Source organism: Lemur catta, chromosome 2 (assembly GCF_020740605.2).
Source record: "Lemur catta isolate mLemCat1 chromosome 2, mLemCat1.pri, whole genome shotgun sequence".
Lineage (NCBI taxonomy): Eukaryota > Metazoa > Chordata > Mammalia > Primates > Lemuridae > Lemur > Lemur catta.
The window spans coordinates 145,750,475-145,762,511 of record NC_059129.1 but is presented as its reverse complement, the minus strand read 5'-3'; the positions used below and the strand labels follow the sequence as shown (position 1 = coordinate 145,762,511).

The window sequence follows — 12,037 nt, the reverse complement described above, 5'->3', positions numbered from 1 at the left end:
GTGGGACGGGGCGTGGGCGGCCCTCCCTGGTGTGGGCGCGGGGGTGGGTGGAGCAGGGAGACGGGCTCAGAGATGGTTCTGCGGCCCCCGCTTGGCCCCCTCACGAGAACACGCGGCCGTGGTGGCAGGACGGGGTTCGGGCAGGACGGGGGGCGTGGCCCTTCCCCACAAGCGGGACCAGGAGAGGCCCCCCGCACTGCTGCAGGCTCCGGGTCCGCGGGGGGCCCTGCTGTGCGCTGTCTGCCCCCTGCACAGGTGGGGAGAAGAGCGCCAAAGTCGGGGTGAGGGCGGGGCTCACATCTGCTACCTGTGGAAAGAATCAAGAACGCCCTGTGCGACGTGGTCCCCAAATTCGGGGGGCCCTGAGAGGGGCCATGTGGCAGAGTCAGAGTTGGGGAGAACCATGGCTGTGGCGCCCACCTCCTGGGGGGGTCCCACTCGAGGGGCCCGCACTGCCCTCGCCCAGAGCTGTCGGGACTCCCTGCCCAGCCCAGCGCCCCCACCCATCTCCACGACCCTCCCTGTGCCTTGGCCGGGGAGGGTGCAGACGCCCCACGGTCTGCCAGCCCCCTGGTTCCTGCTGCCCGGAGTGCAGGGGTGGAGGGTGGGGGTCGTCTCTCTGCCCCCGGCCAGGGGGGCGTCCCTGCAGCCCCCCGTGTCCTCCCTTTGCTCCCGCTGGCCTGAGCACACGGCGTCCACATCTCTCGCTCTGGGCTCATCCCAGACCTGCCTCTCGGTCAGACTGAGTGGACCCAACACGGAGTCGGGGTCGAAGCACTTCTGGAAACAGGTGGCCACTTCTCTGAGCTGGGCTGGGGCCCAGGGGCCTTGCTGGGGACAGCACAGAGTCCAAGGGGCCTGGGGTGCACAGGCCGCCCACCCACAGGGTGGGGAGGGGACCCAGAGGGCCCACCCACCCTACGGACCTTGGAAGCAGGAAACTCAAGACGGGCGTGGGTTGTTATTTATTATTGTAAGAAATAACTATTTCCTAAGTGGCTGCTCTTGGGTAAGCGCTGTGTATGCTAAGTGCAGTATTTCAGTTAATTTTCAGAGCTGTGCTGTGAGGCAGGAGCTCTTTATAGTCACTGGATAGAAGGTCAAGGAACCTGCCCAGGGCCGGGGGCAGCAGCTCACATCACTGCGCTGGCAGGACAGCCCGGTGGGGGGCCCGGTGGGGACGGGCAGTGCGTTGGCAGTGACAGTGCTGGAGCCAGGCCCGGCCCTGGCCAGGACCCCAGACGGGCGTTCCAGGTCAGGGTTCACTGCAGGAGCAGCAGCCAGGCCGCAGGGAGTGTTCAGGGACAAGGAAGTGCTTTCTGTGACCCGTTTGGTCTTGGCTCCCAAGTCTGCCTGCAAAGCTGTTTTGCTCTTTGAAGAGAAATAAAGATCACTTAAGATTTCTGCAACTTCTTTTTTTAACAGAAAAAGAAAATAAACACAGTTATTATTGCGAGCCTTCACAGGAGTGTGGGCCGGCCTGGTGAGGCATTTGCAGTTCACTTGAGCAGAAGGATCCCGTTAAACATGGAGAATTCTGTTTTTTTAAAGCAGTTGCTGAATTTCAGACCCCGTACTGCGTGTTTGCTGAACATCCAGTGTAACTCAGTGACGGCGTCGGGAAGGCCACCTGCCAAGCCCGGGACACCCAGGGAGGTGGACTCCCTCGGCCTCCCCGTAGCCCAGGGCTCCTCACACTCCTGGGGACGGCAGGGGACAGGCTGATCTGCGTGTCCTCAGCCTCTCTCGTGAGCCCCTTCCCTGTCCCCATTCACTTGTTCACTCATTCATTCATTCACTCACTCATTCATGCATTCATTCACTCATTCATTCATTCACTCTTTTCACAAGCAACCATGAGCGCTCCCTGTGGTCCCCAGGACGGAGGTGGCGCCTGGCTTTGGGGAGGTCAATCCCAGTGGCTCTTCCATTCCCATGAAGCCGTTCTCATGGAAGCACGGCCACCCTCCCCAGCCTGCACCGTTCCCTTCAGGCAATTAGCCTTGAAATTTGAATCTATCTAAAAAAGAAGCAGCTGCATATTATTAGAGATTTTTTTAAAGATGAAAAGTATTCAAGCCTCCAAAGAAAAGAATATCCATCTCCCTGTATGGGAGCCAGCCAGCGTGAAATGCTGTAACCATTTTAGGAAAGAAATCCACAACATTGCATTGCATATTAAGACTAGAAAAACCCATATTCTTTTTTTTTTAAATTTCAGATTATTATGGAGCTACAAACATTTTGGTTACATACAAGGCCTTAGCCTCACCCAAGCCAGAGCTACAAGCGTGCCCTTCCCTCCCACAGTGCGCTCCGCAACCGTTAGTTGTGAGTTTACCCTCCCCCCCACCCCCCACATGACCGGCACCCGATGAATGTGACTTCCAGTTTACTAAGGTGAAAGCTAAAATCACTAATTTGAGATCTATCTTCTTTTTAAATCTGTGTTTAGTGCTGTAAATTTCCCCCTACTTTCTGCTTTAGTGACATCTCACAAATTTTGATATATGTGTTTTAATTTTTATTTAGTTCATGATATTTTATAACATTGCTTTAATTTCTTCTTTGGCCCATGGGTTATTTAGAAGCTATTTTCCAAAATTTCAGAGTTTTTTTCCAGAGATCTTTCTGTTACTGATTGCAGATTTCCCTATATTGTGGTAAGAAATTCATTCTGTATGATTCAGTCATTTTAACTGTATAAAGACTTGCCTTAGGGCTAAAATATGGTCATAGTCCTAAATGTTCTGTGGGATGCAGTGGTCTATAAAAGCCAAAAATTCAAATTGGTTGGCAGAGTTGTTCAGGTGTCCTATGGCATTACTGATTTTCTGTCTGTTAATTCTAAACATAAATAAGTATGTTACAATCTCCTGCTGTAACTATGTATTTGTCTATTTCTGTTGCAGTTCTATCAGTTTTTGCGTCATACATTTTCAAGTTCAGTTATTGAATGCCTGAACATTTAGGATTGTTATGTCCTCTTAGTTTATTGATCTCCCCACCCCCTTGTTTTTTTTAATAAAATGACCTTCCTTATCCCTGGCAACATCCATGCTGTGAAATTTCATTTTTTCTGACAGTAGTATAGGCACTCGACTTTCTTTTGACTAGTAATAGCATGGTATATTTTTATCCATACTTTTACTTTTAAGTTACTTGTTTCCTTATATTTAAAGTATATTTCTTATAGGTAGAATATAGTTGAGTCTTGCTTTTTTACTCAGTGTAACAATACTTGTCTTTTAATTGAGTGTTATACTATTAATATTTACATTTAATGAGATTATTAATATTGTTACGTTTAGGTCTACCATCTCACTATATTCTTTATTTGTTTATTGTTCTTTTCACCTTGTTTTGAATTAATTGTGTAATTGTTATTTCATTTATCTTCTTTTTTGTATTATTAGTTATAACTATTTTTCCTAGTCTAGTTGTTGTTTTAGAGTTTATAGTGCACAACATACAGTCTGCCTCCCTGATACTGTACCACTTCCTGTGTAACTCACAAACCTACAATAGTATCCTTCCATTTTCCCTTCCCGGGCTTTATACTATCGTTGGCACACATTGTACTGTTTTATATATAAATTATCAGCCCTATAATGTTTTGTTAACATTTTCATTTAAACATTCATTTATGTTTTAAAGAAATTTAAAAATAAGAAAATTATCTCATGTATTTACCCAGGTAGTTGCCACTTCCACTGCTCTTCATGCTGCATTGACACCATCTGGTGTCAACTCCAATCTGCATAAGGGACTTCCTTTTAACAGTTCTGCTAACACAGTCATGCTGGCAATGAATTCTTTCAACTACTGTATTTCTGAAAAGGTTTATATATATCAACTTTGGTTTTGAAAGATATTTTTACTGGGCATGGAATCCTAGGTGGACAGTGTTTTTCCTCTGAGTTCTCTAAAGCCGACACTCAATTGTCATCTTGCTTGCGTCCTTTCCAAAGACAAATCTGCTGTCTCTCTCATTTTCGCTCCGCTGCATATAATGCATCTTTTGCTCTCTGGCTGCTTGTAAGATTTACTCTTTGTCACTGGTTTTGAGCAATTTCATTATAATGTATGCTGGTATAGTTTTATTCATATTTCTAATGCTGGGGGTCATTGAGTTTCTTGGACCCGTGGGTTTATAGTTTTTACCAAATTTGAAGGTATTTAGCCATTGTATCCTCAAATATTTCTTTTGTACCTTCTCCCTCCTCTCCTTTGTGGATTCCACTTGCGAGTATGTGAGGTCACTCGAAACTGTCCCGTAGATCATTGACACTCCTCATGTTTTAGAGTCATTTTGCCCTCTGTGTTTCACTTTGGGTAGTTACTGTTGCCATATTTTTCAGTTCACTAATTTTCTGGTAAACTCATCTTCCATGAATCCCATCCAGAGTACTTTTAATCTCACCCATTGCACTTCTCATCTCCAGAAGTTTGATTTAGGATTTTTTAATATCTTACATGTCTCCACTTAGATTTTTATACATGTGGAATAAATGGTACAACAGTTTTTGTCCCTTGCCTGCTCTTTCAACACCTGTGTCAGTGCTGGGTCTGCTTAGAGGGACTGACTTGTCACCTCATTGTGATGGCATTTTCCTGCTTCTTTGCATGCCTCGTTATATCTTTTATTGGATGCTGGACACTGTAAATTTTACCTTGCTGGGTGCTGGATATTTTTATATTCCTAAAAATATTCTTGGGCTTTGTTCTGAGACATAGTTATGTTACTTGGAAATAGTCTGATCCTTTCAGTTTTGCTTTTAATATTTGTTAGGCAGGACAGGGCTGTGTTTACTTGAGGGCTAATTCTTCCGTATTACTGAGGCAAGGACCTGCCTACTCCGCCCAGTGTCCTGTGGAGCATGAGGTTTTGTATTCAGACACTTGTCTATCCATCCTTCCTCTGATCCTGGCCCCAGATGGTTTCCACACATGAATGTGCTGACCAGGACTCTGCTGAATGCTTGAGGGGTATCTTTTGTGTATTCCTGGGGTTCATCGGAGGTGCTACTCTGTCCTTGAACTCCGGCCACCTTGCTGTCTTGTGCTCTCACATCTGCATGTTTAAGCTCTGGGATCCCACCAGGGTCCACCTGAGCTCTCCCTCCATTCCCTGCATCCTGGAGAATCTCCCGAGTCTCTGAGCTGGGCAAGTCTGGGGCTTCGTCATTTGTTTCTCAGCTCTCAGGATGATTGTTCTTCACTGCCTGTGCCCAGCTTTGGAAACTGCTATCTCAGCTATTTTTGTCTGTTTTTATCTTCGTTTTGGTATTTTCAGGCAGGACAGTAAATCTGGTCCCTCTCACTTCATCTTTTCTGGTATTGGATATCCTACAATTGTTTTTTGTTTATTGACTTTGTATCCAAAAATCTTGTTAAAGTCTTTTAAAGATGGTAATAAAAATGTCCTATATTTTCTATGCAGACAAACATATTGACTACACATAATGGCAGTTTTGGTTTTTTCCTTTCCAATACAATCTTTTATTTCTTTGTTCTTTGTTTTTTCTGTTCTGACTGTAGCATGTAGTACAGGCATAACTCATTGTATTGCACTTACGTTGTGGTGCTTTGCAGATACTGTGTTTTTGTAAATTGCAGGTTTGTGCGACTCTGCACTAAGCAAGTCTCTGGTGCCTCTTTTCCAACAGCGTGTGCTCACTTCAGTCCCCACGGACACTTTTTCCTGCTGGGTACTGCTCCAGGTAGGGACACTACAATTTGTTTTCCCACTTAGAGCTGATGGACATTTGTGTTGTTTTCAGTTTCTGTTTTTATGATGAATAAATCTGCTTTAGATGTTCACATACAGAACTTGTGTGTTCATGTGCTTTCATGTCTCTTGGGTAAATACCTAGGAATGGTCTGTTGTGTTGTATGCAGAGTGTCTAACCGACCAGAGCGCTGCCAAGCTGTCTTCTGGCTAATTTTCTTTTTCTTTTTTTCTGTTTTCTTTTCTTTTCTTTTTTTTTTTTTAGTAGAGATGAGATCTCACTGTTGCTCAGGCTGGTCTCAAACTCCTGACCTCAAGCTATCCTCCCTCCTGGGCCTCTCAGAGTGCTAGGATTGCAGGTGTGAGCCACCGCGCCCGGCCTCAAGCTGTCTTCTGAGGTAGATTTCTGATAAGCGGCATATTGGTGGGTATTGTTTTTTTAATGTAGTCTGATAATCTCTGCCTTTTAACTGGAACATTTAGACTGTTTATGTTTTATATAATTATTGATGTGGCTGTGTCCTATTTGTACTTTCTTCCTTTTTTTTCTTGTTCTGCCTTCTGTTGGATGAATTGAACATATTTCCATAATCCCAGTTTACTGAACCTATCTGCTTAGCAGTTATCCCTGCTGGAGACTTTGCAGCAACTGCTCAGAGGCACAGGACTTGCATTCTCACCCCCCACAAGGACGCAGCAGGTCTCTGCCTGAGATCTGGGGCTGGGGACAGTCTCCTGTCCTCTTGGCAGCCAATGGCTCTGCTGTTTACTGGAAAAGGTGAGGGAGCCAGACTGGGTCCTGCTGTGTCCCTTGGGGGGGCTTGCCTGGGTCTCCTGCCCTGTGTTTCCTCCCAGAAGCATACGGCAGCTAGTGCAGGCCTACGGAAAGGACCAGAGCGTGAACACAGACTCCCTTTGCGTCTGGGGTCTGCAAGGAGTCAGAGCCAGCACCCGAGCCTCCTCCATTCTGCCTTTGAGAATTCATCACACCCTTGGCTGCGTTCTTTTCCTCTGCTTCTAGGGCCACAGAAGTTTCAGTCTAGAGTCATCGGAGGCCTTCCGTGTTCCTTCGTTCGGTTTAATGCAAGAACCAGGGGCAGATGGTATGATGTTAACAGATGGAGAAGAAACCAGAATGACTCAATTTATACTTTCTTTTTCATCTCCTTTATGTAAAAAAATGGTGTTCAAACAGAAAGGACAGAGAAAACTTGTGAGAACTGAAATCTCAAAGAGAAAATAACATGGGACACCTGCTTTTTGCAACAGGATAGAAGTTGTCAGGCCCAGATGATCGCAAAGATCTTGGCGAAGAGATGTTAGAGCTCTTGGAGGCAATCCCTGTGGCGTCGTGAAGAATGAGAGATCGCAGGAGAAAAGAGGTGGACAGGTGTCCTGGCTCTCAAGGTGGGAGTAAGGGTCACGGTAGAGCCACAGGTGAATGAACTTGCTATCTACCTGTGGACGATTTTAGTCTAGATGTGTAAAGATGTTTTGGTAAATCCTAGGAAAAAAAGGGGCCAGCAATGGGTCATTTACAAGCAAAAGCCTCGCCCGGGCAATCTTAGAGCCCCTGCAGGGCCGTGCACCGGTGGGAGCCTCCCTGTGCCGTGACTCCAGTCAGGCCCTGGGGCTCCTAGGGACACAGCGGGGGTGGGGGGGTTCGAATAAGGCACTCAGGTGAGTGCGGATCTGACCAAGCGATTCTACCTGATGGGTGAAGGCCAACTTCGAACACTCCTGGTTTCATCTGGGGCTTTGTCCATGGATCTAGTCCACTAAAAATTTGTCATCAGTGATCTGAATGGTGATGTCCATCACCATCCATGTGAACAATTCTGTGTCTAAAATAATAAAAATGAGGTTAATCAATGCCCACGCAGGTAGATAAAGCAGTTTGGATGGCAGCGCGGGGCTGTGGGACAATGTTTCTCCTTTTCTTTTGTACGTGTGCCCAGGGTCCTCGTTGCATCCAGGGAGATACACAGAGCCAGACAGTGAGAGTGATGCCAGGGGAAGAGAAAGGCAATGGAAAATCAAACTTTAAAATAAAATGTGAACTCCGTAAGAACATGGAACCTTCCCAGTTGTGAACTATTTGTGAAACCAAACCTAGAAGCCTGCAAAGCCCCCTGTAAATCTTCATGATTGGACTAGGTCTTCCTCAAGGACGGGTAAGTCCCTTGCTAGACTCGCCTCAGCCCTGCCCAACCTTAGGAAAGACCCCAAACCCTCAAGAGATCCCAGGGACCTGGGGACTGGTGCAGGCCCACCCCCACCCCGAGGCCCCCTGGGCCCTGCTGGCAGAGGCTGGGCGAGGCCACCATGTGTGCGTGGGGCAGCCCCGGCCGGGAGCTCCTCGAACACAAGGGTTCATTTTCCCATTTTCTCCATGGCTCCTTGTAACTCATAGTTAAGTGTTTTGGGAAAGCATATACAAAAAAAGTGGATTAGCTGTTAAAACTATTCTGAAACACCACAACAGCATCAAGCTACCAGCCATACATACAGCAAACATTCTAATTTTTAGAAGTTTCCGCAAACGTTGTATGAATCTGCATTGAAACTGCTCTCAAATCCGACTCCCAGTTGTCATCGTCACAGACGCAGCAGAACAGGAGCCTCGTCTGCTCCCACCTCTGACAAGGCGTGTTACTGCACTGAGGCTGCGCCTCCTCCCACCAGTCTGTGGGTGACAGGGGGACGGGACCCAGGGGACGGCAGGGAGGCCACAGAGTGTTCCCAGACCCCAGGCAAAGCTGCGCTCCAAAGCTTAGTCTCAAATAGACTTGGGGTGCTGCTGGGGAAGGGGGGCCCAGCTTGTGAAGCTTTCTGACCGAATCCAGCGAACATCGACGCTTTTGAGACATTTCAGTCCATGGAACAAAACCTTAGGGCCAGCGGAGGGAAGGGGCGACCCGTGCGGCCCTGCAGACGTGTCGTTGGAGCCTGCACCTTGCCCTCCCGGGCGGCTCGAGGAAAGGTGATCCTCAGTCCCTCTGTCTCCCCAGCTCCTTGCCCAGACACGGGGATTTGGTGCAGGGCACGTGAAGGCGAGGGCTCTCCCAGCGGCCTGTGCCCGGCTCGCGCACTGAGACCGGGGCACTTTCTGGGACTCCTCACCCCGGGGCCCCCAGCTACCTGCAGCACAGCCAACCCCGGCGCGAGTGACGCCGGCAAGGCTCTTCTCGACTACCGAGCGGGACTCTGGGGCCTCCTGGGTGGATTCACTTTTTGCAAAATTGTTTTGACAACCTTGCTCACGGCTGCGAGAAGCTCAGAGTGAGATGTGCTGACCTGCCTTTGCCACACAGGAGAGGCACCGTTTCAAGGCTCTGCTGCAATCTCAGGCCAGATGGGAATGTTTTCCTGTTGACAGCACTTTGAAACCTGTTCCCAGAAAATAACGGCATTACACTGTGTCATGTTATATTTAATTGCATGTCAGTCTGCCTTCAAAGAATGTCAAAAGATCACATTTTAAAGTAATAAGCGTAAGGAAATGACTGACTCGAGACACTTAACTGTTATAAATATTCCTGCAACATAAATAAGTCAATAAATATCTGTCGCCTGTGCTTATGGTACGTAACGCAGTAGCAACCTTGGCGAAAACTCTCCATTACAAGAGCCTCGGCCTCACACAAGGTACCTAACAGAGCTCGGCATTTGAAACCTGCTCATCCAGGAAGAAGCCACATTCCTGCACCAGATGTTCATGTTGCTATTTAAAAATTCAGCTAGATGTGTAGATGCGTGCCATGCGCTCTACATACGGTCTCTCAAACTCCTGCTCAGGATTTTTAGCAGATGTCTGAACTCACGCTGAATTACATCGTGTCTCGTGTGTTTAACGACAGTGTGAGAATATGGTGGTGAAGAAATCACAGAGCGTGTTCTGGTCACTGCTGAACTGCACGGTGTCCTCTGGTGCTCTGGGGACAGCTCAGTCTTGCCACAGGGTGACTTCCAGTGACATGTGAGCTGCATGTGTGGTGGGGAGGCAGCACACGCCTCGCCTGGCTGCGGCGTGGTCGGTATCGGCTCCATCGGTGCTCACCGAGCCCCAGCTGCGTCCTGTGTGGTGGGAGGGGGGAGCCCCAGAGAACGAGCCCCTTTGGCTCCTTTCAGGGCGGTGGTCTGTGGGGGGAGCCACGGCATTCGCAGGAGCCAGGCGAGTCACCACCGGGCAGGGCGGGGCTCACCGTCAGGGTGGGATGTCCAGACACAGTTCTGTAACGAGCGGGGGAATTTTCTTCACGAGAAATAAAAACCGTCCTGAGGATTTCTCACGTGGCGATAGCCGTCCAGCGTCCAGTGAGCCCCGGCCTCGTTCCAGTAGAGCCGGGGACCATGCGGGGACTGAGGGGCTTGGGGTCTGTGGCCCTCGGAGGGGTGGCAGGGGAGTCTGGCACAGCCCTCCAGGGGTGGTGCGATGGGGGGCAGGAGGACACCCCGGGAATCCCGCGGTGGCTGGGGGAGCACCGGGCAGGGAGCATGGGGGGCGGCCGGACAGGGAGGGCCCGGGCGGGCCACGGGCTGAGCAGCACAGAACAGGGGAGGCCTGTGCGCGCTGGAGCTGTAACCTGTCGTACAGGTGGGCGAGGGTGGCAGTCGGCGCTCCACACCTGTGCGCTCCACAGCCAGCTGCCGATCAAAAATGCTCGGGAAAAACAATACAACAATCAAAAATAATACAAATAAAAAGAGTATGACAACTACTCACACAGCATGCACATTATATTCGGTATTACCTGATACGTATCTGGAGGTGATTTAAGGCACACGGGAGGCCGTGTGTGGGCCAGATGCAAACACCACGCCGTTCATGTCAGGGCCTGGGCGTTCAGAGCCAATCGCTGTGGGCACCGAAGGACGACTGTACTTTATTTATTCACTCATGTATTTATTTAACAAACACAGCATCTGCTGTGGCCAGACTCCACACTGTAAATATTGCAAATAAACGAGGACCCCCAGAGTGATATTTTAAAATGCGCTAGAGGTTCATTGTCAGGGAGCTGGGTCAGGACAGGGAGAAGGAGGCCACAAGGGCTATGGTGACAAAGGCTGGGGGCAGCGGCTGGAGAATGAGCTGCAGGCACAGGACAGGCCGCGTCTGATCCAGGCCGGGTGGTCGGGGGGAAGGGGGGGGGGACTCTCCCAGGCAGCGCAGGGCACGGCATGGGGGAGGGGACCTGCTCAGAGCCCTGCAAGGGCAGGTCACGGCTCTGGGTGCAGGTGGCCGGCCCCAGGGTGGGGGCCCCATCTCGCCAGCTTGGAACTCGGGGCTGGACTCAGGCGGGCTCACTCTGGCATGAGCTCGTCGTGTCATGGTCTCCAACAACAGAAATTTATTCTCACACAGTGCTGGAGGCCAAAGTCTGACACTGAGGTGTGGGCAGCGTTGGTGCTCTCTGAGGCTCTGGGGGGCATGTTCATATCTCCTCCAGCTTCCTCTGCGGCCTCAGCCCTGGTGTCCGGCTTGTCACTTGTCACCCCAGCCTCGCCTCCGTCTCCACGCAGAGTTCCTGTGGGTCCATGTGCCCCCTCTTCTCAGATGGACCCAGTCACAGTGGATGAGGGGCCCCCCACACTCCAGGACAACCTCATCTCAACCTGGCCGACTCCATCTGTAGACACGGTATTTCCAAATAAGGTCACGTTGAAGGACATGAAATTTGGGGGATACTTCAGTGCACATGCACAGTTTTGCCAAGGTTATGAGCACGCTAGGAAATCAGGTTCTGGTTTCTAAAGATCTGCTGAGACAGGGCCACGCCGGTCAATGATCCGGGAGTGAGGCAGAGTCACAGGAGGCTCAGGCCACAGTCCCAGGAGGAAGAAGATGCCCCTCCCCGGGGCGGGGGCTGTGGGAGACCAGGGCAAAGGCAGGCTGCCGGTCGCTGGGTGCTCCTGAGTGTCGCTCCACGACAGCGGCCCACCTCCCTCTCGCTCGGATCCTCGGAGAGCACCAGAGATCCGTGAGACACCAGAGGGGTGTCTCAAGAACACCCACGACCTTGAGTAAATGGCTGTGACAACCAAGTAATAACCTCCCCAGCTACCCGCAGAAAACTTCTGCAAAGGATTCTTACTGGCCAAGATGGGTATTATACAAAACAGAGGCCGGGAGGCAAGACCCCCGTGTCCCTCCTGCTTCTCGGCCATGTGCTCAGGTGGGCTGCTCTTTTGCTGCCAGGCAGAGCCTGGACTCACACCGTCACACTACGGCTGGGGCTGGACACGGTCCCCTTGCCAACCGCAGCTGCTCACTCCAACACCTCCCCTCCTCTAGCAAGCGCT

The 12,037-nt window shown here is 50.0% G+C and overlaps 1 long non-coding RNA gene across 2 annotated transcripts; it reads left to right on the top strand.

The window, feature by feature from the left end:
• The first annotated feature begins 6,045 nt into the window (after positions 1-6,045).
• Positions 6,046-11,283, top strand: LOC123632268. Of its 2 annotated transcripts, none has more exons than XR_006733325.1 (3): positions 6,046-7,138; positions 7,690-7,905; positions 11,258-11,283. It is a non-coding gene; the product is annotated as an uncharacterized LOC123632268 (long non-coding RNA). The 2 variants fall into 2 exon arrangements; XR_006733324.1 differs by lacking the exon at positions 11,258-11,283 and adding an exon at positions 8,262-8,578.
• The last annotated feature ends 754 nt before the right edge of the window (positions 11,284-12,037 follow it).